This window comes from Fukomys damarensis, unplaced genomic scaffold, assembly GCF_012274545.1.
Source record: "Fukomys damarensis isolate Sample0158 unplaced genomic scaffold, DMR_v1.0_HiC HiC_scaffold_33, whole genome shotgun sequence".
NCBI lineage: Eukaryota > Metazoa > Chordata > Mammalia > Rodentia > Bathyergidae > Fukomys > Fukomys damarensis.
In genome coordinates this window covers 7,088,308-7,099,422 of record NW_022900945.1, presented here as the reverse complement: position 1 = coordinate 7,099,422, position 11,115 = coordinate 7,088,308, and positions in this window count along the sequence as shown.

Sequence of the window (11,115 nt, the reverse complement as noted above, 5' to 3'; positions counted from 1 at the left end):
CTAGCTCACACACAGTAGTAAGAACAAAATCACTGTCCTCATGGAGACAGTAAATACACAAAAACATATATAGCTGCAAGTGATAATAAGTGCTATAAGAAGAAAATGAAGTAAAGTAAGGGCATTGAGAGTATTTGGGGTAGCAATTACAGTTGCCTGGTAGCTCTTTCTCCACCTGAGAAAATCAGCACACAGAGATTCTTATTTGCAAAGATCTGTAACAAGCCAGACTTCACAGATCCTTAGGAGCTTACAAGGTATACTCAGTATTTCCAAATAAATAAATAAACAATAAAAATATAAACTGGATATTGGCTAAAAGAAAACTCTACAGATTCTTTTTTAAAAAATATCATCAGGTAGATCATATCAACTCTGTGGAAGCTCAGCTGAACCATAAATCAATCCTAACTGACAAATATACATGTCAAAAATGGAGACGAAAAAATGTTCCACATCACTGGTCATTTGAGAGATGCAGATGAAAAACAACACTGAGATTTCCCCTCACCCCACAAAGAATGGCTACTATCAAGAAATCACACAATAACAAATGTTGGCGGGATTGTGGGGAGAAAGGAACCCTTCTCCATTGTTGGTGGGAGTGCAGATTGGTTCAACCACTATGGAAATCAATATGGAGATACCTCAAAGAGCTTGGACTGGAGGTTCCATTTGACCCAGGCATCCCTCTGCTGGGTATCTTTCCAAAAGAACTAAAAGAATCATATCACAGAGAAGTATGTGCATCCATGTTTATAGCGGCACAGTTTGTAATAGCTAAAACTTGGAAACAGCCCATGTGCCCATCAGTTAGAAACTGGATAAAGAAGATGTGGAATATTCCTCAGCCATAAAGAATGAGAAAATAGATTCATTCATAGGAAAATGGATACATATTGAAGATATACTCCTAAGTGAACTACATAAGGCACACGTGTAAATACCGAATAGTTTCTCTGGTGTAAATAATCGGCAATAATACAGAAGATCCTAATAAGATTACTGACATTGAGAAATGGGAAGAAAGGAGCTAAAGGTGTATGGGAGGTGGGATGGGTAGGGGAAGGGTAATAAGGGAAAAGAAAAAAAATGTGACATAATGGAAAGATGGAAATAAAGTGTTTGTAGATGGGGAGAGGAGGAGGGGGTAAAGGGAGGGCAGGGATAAGGGGAAAAAATGAGAACCAAGACCTGTCATGTAGAGGTACAAGATCCCAACAATGAATGCAACTGTACTGTATCCCTAAAATGTACCAATAAACTCAATTAAAGCTGGAAAAAAAATGGAGACCAAATCATTTTTCAGAACATGCAAATTTCCTGGTAGCAAAAAAAAGAATCTCTTCCAAAAGCACAGATTAAAGAGGGCACTGTATCAGTGGGCATTGCCATGGTAAAGCTGGGATTCACCATACAGCCTAGAACAAAGCAAGGTCTTCTAGAGATAAGTTTCTCCCTTCCAACACCAGACAGTCTACTCTGAGAGAACCTAGGATTTCCTGATGGTAGCTGGTGACACCAACCCTACAAAACCTAAGTGACCAGAAAAACAAATACCCTTATCGCTAGAGTCTTCCTCATTTGCAGGACCACTTCACTCGCACCCTAATGTCTCCTGGGAGCCAACGTCTTGCTGGCTGCCCGCAGCCTACAACTTGGAAACTTCTTGGGACTCCTTTCTCCACTCTTGAGACCTTTCTCAGGCAAGCAATGCTGGTTAAGTAACAGTTGGTTTACATATAGTATCATTTACTTTTAAAACCAACCTGATAAAACACTCTTTTGCAGTTTCCTTTTCCCCATGAAGAAATTAAGGGTCATGGAGATTAAGTGTCATGCCTGTGGCCACTCAGTCTCTGTCTCTTTCCACTGTAACATAAGTAAGTAGCTAATCAACTAATTAAATGGGTAAGATGTATATACTTTACACATTTCAGTATCTTTCAGACAGTAACAGAAAATATGTACAGTTGATACCCTCTATATTCAAAGGTTCTACTTTTATGGATTCAACCAAGCAAAGATAGAAAATATTTTTCTTATAAATTGTCACTGTATGAGTATGTACAGACATTTTTCTGGTTATTCTCTAAAGAATATAGCATAACAACTTTTTACATAGCATTGCCATTGTACTAGGTACTGTAGGTACTCCAAAGATGACTGAGAGTTTACAGGAGGATGTAAGTTGAACACAAATACTACATTATTTCACAAAAAGACATGAACATCACAGTTTAGTGTCCTGAGGGAGATGTGTGTTGGAAGCCATGCCTTGCAGATACTAAGGGATAACTGTATGAGCTTTTCAAAGAACTTCGTTATTTACAAATTTCTTGCACACTCAGTGTCATAGTGATAAAGCAACAAAAGAAAGACAATAGGAATCTCACCACCTTCAAAAATTCATGCCCTTTTTTTAACTGAATGTATTATTATAATTTAGAGTTCATAATTTTTTTTACTTTGGTTAAGTATGAAGAATAGAACAGTAGAAGAATTAACCAGGTGTCAACCTATACATTTGAGATTATTTTCCTGAGAATATCGTTTATCCTTTCTCCAAGTAAAGAAAAACAAGCTACGACAGATGTGTTTCTAATTAAATAATGAGAAATAGAGTTTAAAATATCAGAAAATTAGAACTAATGAGGCGCTGATCAACATGATGTGGCAGGATAAACATCGTGATTTCTAGAATTGTCAAAGTTTGTTCCCCTCGCTAACAATTGCTACTAATAGTTCTGATAATGCAATTTTAGACTCCTCCCAACAACTAGAAGATAGGAATTATGACCCTCACTTTACAAGTGAGATGACTGGGTTCAGAGAAGTTAAATCAATTCCCAAGTGACAGGGTCAGTATTTAGATGCATGTAGTTCTCCCCAAGTATTGTGCTCTTAAATACTCCAGGGAATCTCACATCATTCATGCTCATTACCAAAGCCCGAGCCTTATTCTAGCCATGATTTTATTCATCTCCAAACAAGGCCAGGGCTGTCCACAGCCAGTTCAATTTACAGATCATCATTGATATTGGATATGCAAGCAAAAGGCACTCTCAGAAGAGATACATACTTAGATCATCACTTTGACAATCTAAAAACATCTTTAATGTTAACTGCACTCTGCCACTCACAAAAATGAAGATGAATCATACCCTTGACTTCATACCAAAGTTAAAGATTGTTTTCTGCATGATTTGTTCTAAATTAATATGCTGGTGATTCACAGCCCCTCATAATGTCACCTTTGGCTTACCATTTTTTACCAATGTATCAGGATAGAAATTGTCTCTTCCAGTGAAAACACATTCATCTGGAGAAATGTTGTTATGGTCTGCATAAATAGCACTCAGTTGTTTCCGAAGAATTATTTTCGCCATCTGTTCAAATCTATATGATGCTGGTCACCCTGGAACAGGTGATTTTATCTACCATAATTCCTACCTTTAAGGAATTTACTCAACACCCTTCTGACCCTTTATTAAGTTATCTGAATCTGTTTTACTTCTTCAACAAGTTTTGCCTGACTGTTGCTTTAGTCATGCAAAAAAAATTATCAGCCAAGATTTTTTAAAATACTGTACAGATTGCACAAGGAGAGGCTGGCAGTCTTTCACACCCTGTTCATTCTCTGCAGCACAAATCGTCACCACCATACAAAGCCTAAAACAAAAGCCAAATGCTGCATACGAAGTACTTTTCCTCCAGCGTTGCTGAGGGTACTTTCCTCCGGATGCACATGCATAATTTCCATTATTGTTAATGGGAGCTCTACATGCATAACACCCATTACTGCTAATGGGAGCTAAGTGCACACACCAGGGTAGAATACAGTGAAATCTGTCTTAGAAAATCACCCAAGAGACGAGCAAAAATCAGTTGCCGGGTAGAGAATGGTTTTAAATTAAAAGCAGAACAGAACTGAACTCGAAACCACAAGGGAACCATTGAAACTTCAGGGAGCAGTGGGAATTAGCTTCTCTCTTTCTCACTCTGTTCCAGGATCTTGTTTTCCTCAGCCACGTTCTTGATGAGTGCCGGTGACCTTATGATCTCCTAAAGAGTTGAACTTCACACTTCATTGATTCAGATGGTAGGCTTGGGGACCCTTTGGTGGGAAAACTTATGCAGCCCCCGGATGATTGCATCACGGCGCGTGCAAACTACAAGTCACAGGGAATCTTTAATGGCAGCTAATGAACCAGCATGGAGGCGGTATAGCAATATTATTATGTCAAGTTATATTTATCATTCATTAATCCTAAAAACATCTGTTCTATTATAATGTTGTTGTAAAAGTCAATGAAAGATAAACCGGAAAGTGATTTCCATGTACCCAAGTGGCCTACCGCATTTCCTTTGGCATTTCACAATTTTGAAAACACAGGCTATCCGTACAACACCATAGGATTTTTTCTTAGTGTGGTATTTTCATTTTGCAGTTAAGAATACTGCAGAGAAATCAAGTATTTCTCTCAAGGTCACATGGTACTAAAAGCAGAACCAGAACCCAGAGTATCCCTGACTATAGAGGCAGTGCTTTAATGCTGAAAACCACAAAGACTCCCAAAGACTTTTATCTTTTTTGGCTTTGCATTGGTCTCTGGAGACCAAATGCACAGATGGGTGGATGAGCTGCAGATTCCAAGGGGGACAATCCTGGAACTCTGGAGATCTGCAGACTAAATGTTTTGCATGTTACTCAAGTCACTGCATGCTCCAGTTATTTCCAAAAATAGTTTTGAATACAAATCTCAACAAATGCTTTATTTTAAAGAGGTAGAAACAAATTAGGCAGTGCAAATTGCAAGTGCATTGCATATGCTTACAAAAGAAGGATGGAGATACTATATCATGGTTATGGTAACTTTTCTGTTCTGTTCCCAAGTGTCATTTTTATTTCATCTTTGTCACATATGAGTCACAGTTTTTACTAGGTTTCATATACAGATATTCCTAGTTTTGATCTGATCCTCTTGGAAATGGGCACAAGCAGAAAACAATGTTGGAAAAAGGGATTGTTTTCAAGGGGTGTCAATAAATTTAAAAACTCATATGACTTCTTTCTTAGTCCTTCTCTGAAAGGGGTTCCTAGATGCCTTGTTGGCCAAGCCCCTTTTGCTTATAGGCTTGAATATCAGGCCTAATGAAGATCAAAAGTGCTCAGCGGAAGGACCCAGAAGTGACTCAAGATCTCTTAACCCAGATATTTCACATATCCACGTATCTTGGTTTATAAGTTTATAATAAATACAATCCCTTCCATGTATAAAGTGGGATTGAAAAATGCAGTGAAAGTTTGTCTTTTAAAAATCATTACAGCACATGATACATTCCCAGGAATATCCCCAAAATGTTCCCCCTCAGTTTGAACACACTCATGCCCTCATTCTTGCCCTCTCTGAAGCAGTTCTGGAGTCCTCTTTTGTGAGTGTCTTTCTGCCTCAGTGTCCTGAATAGCTTCACTACGTCTACCTTTTGTGGCCATCTGGACTCTGGGGAAGAGCCAAAAGTCACAGCGCCAGACCTGGTGAATAAGGCTAATGAGGGAAAACACATCAGAATATTTTAATTTGACAGATATTGCTGTACCAGAGCAACGTGTGACAGAGCACTGCCATGATGGAGGATGAAACTGCTCATTTCTTGGTCCATTTTTTTTACACACATCATTGCTTAAACACTTCAATAAATCCTTACAATAGGCAGAGTTCACCACAGTGTCCCTGGATACAAACTCAGCCTGCACAATTCAAGGTCAAAAACTACAAGCAACATGACTTTGACATTGGGCCCTAACTGATGCACTATTTTGCGTAAGAAAAACAGTGATTTCCACTGAGAACTCTGGGCCTTGTGGACAAGTCATAATCACAGACCCACGTTTCATCTCTGCTACTAAAATTTCTTAATCTGAAGGGGCAGGATCTCCCAATTCCAATGAAAGCATTAAAATTCCACATTAATGTGCTGTCTGCAACTCCTAACTTAGGATACCCTCTAAAACACACCTCGCGACTGAGCCTACAACAGGCTGACTGCAAGGAACAAGCTGAAGCTTGTCTCACATGGTCACTGACGTGCCACCTGCTACTCCCGTTGCAGACCCTTACCCATTAGTAAGAGTACAGCAGCATTCAGCTTCAGATTACATAGAGTATTACATACAGCATTTACAGCTTGTTCTGTTTCTTGTTGGTTGGTTGTTGTTTTTATCATATCAGGTACTTCTTTGAAATTGCTCTGCTGACTCAAAACACTAAGTGGGACAGTCTGCCCAGGGGTGTCTTCCCTTGGCGAACCAATGGTCTTCTTAAAATGTCAAGCAGAAGAGTGCAAAGGAGGGCAGGAGGGAAAAGGAGAGAAATGAAAGGGAAAGAAAGAGCAGGCAAAGAATGGAAATGGTTGCAGGGAAGAAAAGGAAGGGGCAGAAAGAGAAGAAAGAAAAGAGAAGAGAGAAGAAGAAAATAGGAAAGCAGAAAACAAAGAACCATAGCATTTGAGATGGCACAACAAAAAGTCAGTGTGTTGAGGTGCAAAGAGCAGAATTTGGAACCAAAATAATGGGATTTACTCTCAGCTCAGCCTTCGTTTTCAGTGTGGTATGGAACAAACTAAACAAGCTTGCTATCTCAGTTTCCCTATCTGTCAGAAAAGGAAGGAACTATAGTCTTTCTATTTTATGGTGTACCTGTGAGCACTTGAAGAGGTAGGTGATGCACTAAAATGCTTTATAAGCCACAAAGAGCTGTGGTATAAAACTTCTAAGATTCTAATTGCTTAAAAAAGCAAATGATCGGAGACAAAATCATACTGGAAAAATCATGTCCAAGTGCCAGAATACACCTCAATGGCTGCTGTTCATCAACCTAATTTGCAATGAGCACCTTCATCCAGTACTATCTTTATCCTCTGTTTAAAAAAAAAAGCCAATGAACACCAAAATCTTGGTGCAAAAATGAGCAGTTCATTTTGTGCCAATGGCATGTAATTTAGTGAAAGGAGATGAAAAGAATTAAGGTATATGCATGTACCAACTCTCCACAAAGAATAGAATCATTATCCAATACAAATGTATACTAATTAAAAATTAAAACGGAAATAAGTCATATTAAAGGGAAACTCCCTGGAACTACAACAACATGGTCTTGATTTCACAAGAAGTTATTTCTGTTTCTCTACAGGAAATCAACTCCAAGGACTGCAGACATGACTGCAGGCAGGGCAGCACCCAAAGGCCCAAAGCTCGGCACCAGGTTGATCCACAGAGCTACAAGCCTGTCGTGGAGGTGCACACTCCTCACGGGTGCCCCTCAGCTATTTGAGAAAAGGAAGTGACACCCTAATTGATGCTCTGGAGACCTGAAATGGTGTGCTTTGTAATTTTACGGCATATATCACAAAAGAGTTTTTGTTGAACTTCTGTGTACATGACATGATGTTTGTGTATTTACGATTTTTCTCCAAAAAGTGCAACTTCCTTGAAGCCAATGTGTGTGTTTGCCATTCCTTTTAATCTCCAAACTAGCATAGAACAAAACATATACTAAGAGCTCCATTAATATTTATTTGATTTATGTAGATGTATATTTATTTTGTACTCAATAAATTAAAAATCATATAGATATCAGCAATTACATAGACACACGGGCCAGCTTATAGTGTACCTATTAAAATAGCTATATAATCCATTACTTGTATTATTAACTCATTTGAGTATAATCAAATGCCCACAAAGCTAAACAGAACAGTTCATTCTATAATAAGCATGCACTCTTGCCAAACAGCACTAGAACATCTAATAATCGTGTTTCTAAAGCCCATCTTGTTGGAGCTCTTTAAAGACAAAAGAAGAGTGGTTTGGTCTTCAAACACATACTTGGTGATATTGCCTCTAAAAAACGCTAAAATAATTGTTTTGCTTCTAAGAAACACTGCTTCTTACAATTCCAATTAGTGGTTCATTATCTTTGATTTGGAGTTGGCATTTTTCTTTAATTAATATTAGCACTGCATAAACTGTACATTTGCTCTTTGTCTACGTTAGAGACATTAAAAACAACTGCTTCTTGCAGGAAGATAACATCATTGAATCAATCTTAGTTTAACCAGGTACAGTGAACAGGTTTAAGTCCCACCTTGGATGTTTCATCAACACAGAAAGTGGAAATTCGCTAATTATGCTGATTCTCCTCTTCTTACTATAAATTTGTACAAGAATTGAGTCAGATGATATCTGATGTCAATGCTGTCTATATAGTTCAAAGCACCTTTAAAAATTCACTAGTAATAGTTGTTTGTAACAATAGATACCATTTGTTGAATACCTACTAGAAGTTAGAATTTGAGGATCCAATATTACTAATCTTTACAAAAACTATGTGACTTAAGGGTTATTATCCCTATTTAATACACAGGGAAATGAAGTTCAGGAAGATTAAGCCTGTCCAGGCTCAAATAATGATAAAAGGAAAAAGTTAGAATTTAAATCCAAATAGACCCATTCAAATGTTAGAGCTGTTCCACTATAATTGAGGTGAGCTATTCACAGAAACTTGCACTCAATTGGCTTTATTTCCTCATTTTTTTTCATTTCCTTTATCAATATCATCTTTAACACCTTCATTTTTCTAACTTTGCAGCGAGCCATCTGGGAGTACTCTACATTCCATTGTTTCTTATCTGTGGGGCTTACTTCACTCTACCGCCATTTGATATATAGGATCTATGCAATGCTGATGCTTGCCCGATCTACTTTAGTTTTACTGGACATTGTTGAGGGCACATACAGCTACAAGCAATCTTAGTAACAAAAGGTTAGGAGTACTCAGGTCCACAAGAAAAGTTTTCCAAGTACTTTTGGATGGGCACTGCATGCCATACAATGACAAAGGGCCGCACAAAGAAGCTAAGAGATCTGGTTGGTACTCTGAAGGATATTTTCAAGTTGAGAGGGAATGTCACATTTACAAGTTCACTTTTCCAGATCTTTGATAATATCCTCATTATGTGTTATGGGATATGGGTTAGCACGACTTTGTGAAATAAACCGAAGAGAAAAAAATAAACAAATTGTTTTGATGGAAAAGAAGTTCAAATCTATATACATCTTTATCAAAATGTTTTCTTGAAAAGGGGCCTCTGCAATGGAGAAATTTAGTGGAAACTAACATTACTAATGGACAATCTGATGTAAAGTGTGGTTCTCGATATACTAAACCCTGAAGAAGGCATCACCTATGTAGTAATCTAAGCAATTAGGAAGAAGCAATCAGATAACTCTAAATTGAAGGTCATTCTGCAAAACATCGGGGCCCAGCCTGGACTCTTAAAAATCCAGCATGTTAAAAAAGACCAAGAATTACAGGGACCAAATTAAAATATATTAAAGATTGAAGAGACATGTGACTAAATTCAGTGTATGAGCATGTGAATAAAGAGATTCCCTCCTAAACTGAAAAACCAAAGGCATATGATTCAGCAATCTCAACTCTAGATAGATAGATAGATAGATATCCAAGGAAATAAAATCACTCTCAAAGGGGAAGCTGCACTTTCTTGTTAATTATAGCATCATTTAAAATAGCCAAGCTATAAAAACTACCTAAGTTTCTTTGATGGATGAATAAGCAAAGAAAATGTTGTACATAAATAAATATATAGAATATAATTCAGCCTTAATAAGGAAGGAAATCTGTCATGTGAGATAAAATGAATAAATCTGGAAGACATTATGGTAAGTGAAATAATCCAAACACAGAAAGGCCAATCAAGACTGTATGAGCTCATTTATCTATGAAGTCTAAAAAAGTCCAAATCATAGAAACAGACAATCAAAGGGCAGTTATTGGGGCTTGGGAACTGCAGGAAAGGGGAAGTATATGCCAGAGAGTACAAACTTATAAAATGAGTAAGTTCTGGAGACCTAAGTAGCACATGGTGACAGTAGTTAGCAGTGATGTGCACTAAAATTTGCTAAGAGAGTAGGTAGACCTTAAATATTCTCACCACATACCATCAACACTGAGCCCTGTGAGGTGATAAATATGTAAACTAGCTCCATTGTATACACTGCATACATGTATACCTTACCGAAAATCATTATATATACACTGATTATAAATTTTATCAATTTCACCTTAATAAACCCCAAAAAAATCATTGTGGGGGTAAAGTGAATGTTGAAACTACATATTATGAAACTATATACTGACATGGAAGACAGAAAACAATGATTTAGTCAAAAACAGGTAAGCAAATGGTATGTACACATGCTATTTTAATAAAAATTAAGCACATATTTGTACTATAAAAGTGATAGAAATTGTTGGGTTGTAGAATTAGTCATCAATAATGATATCTCTTTCTTTTGCATTTGATCATTGTTTATAATGATTTTACTCAATGAGGCAGACACGACTGGATCAACCCCTGCTGGAGGTTAGATCCCTCAGGAAGCAGGTCCTAACTAGAGGTCTGGTATGCAGGATGTTTTATAGTGTTGTAGCATTAACCTCCCAGAGGGGAGAGAAAAGCAGCAGCCTGATGACACCCTGGCCACTCCACCTGAACTCCAAGAGCGGTGGCACCCTGCTTCAGAATAGCAGCCTCTTAATACGTCTTCCACCATCAGCCTCTGCCTAACGCGCTATTAGCAGTAGAAGCAATTTCCGGTGGACCACTGAAGTCTGTCTTCAGGCAGTGCTCCCCAAAGCTCAGCAAGGAGTCCTTCTTTGAAGGAGAATCTGAGGGGTACATCACCATCTTAATTCCTGATGATCTTTTTTTTTTCAGCAGTAATATTCCTTTTGAAGAGGGATTTATATTCCTTGGTTCAGTTTAATTTAGACTCTAATTTCAAAATCTCCATGAGAAAATCAATAGGTTTACATCAGCTCTACCCTCTTCATTTTTAGCCCTACTGTAATATAGGCAGTACATTAAGTCTTAAACTCTAATATTCTCTCAGTTTTTCTTAGGCCAGCTATGGACTGAATTGTATTTATAATTCACAGGTTGAAACCCTAAACTCCAAAGTATCTGTATTTGAGGATAGGATCATCCGAAGGTAATTAGATTAATCAGGTCAGAAAGGTTGGGCTGTGA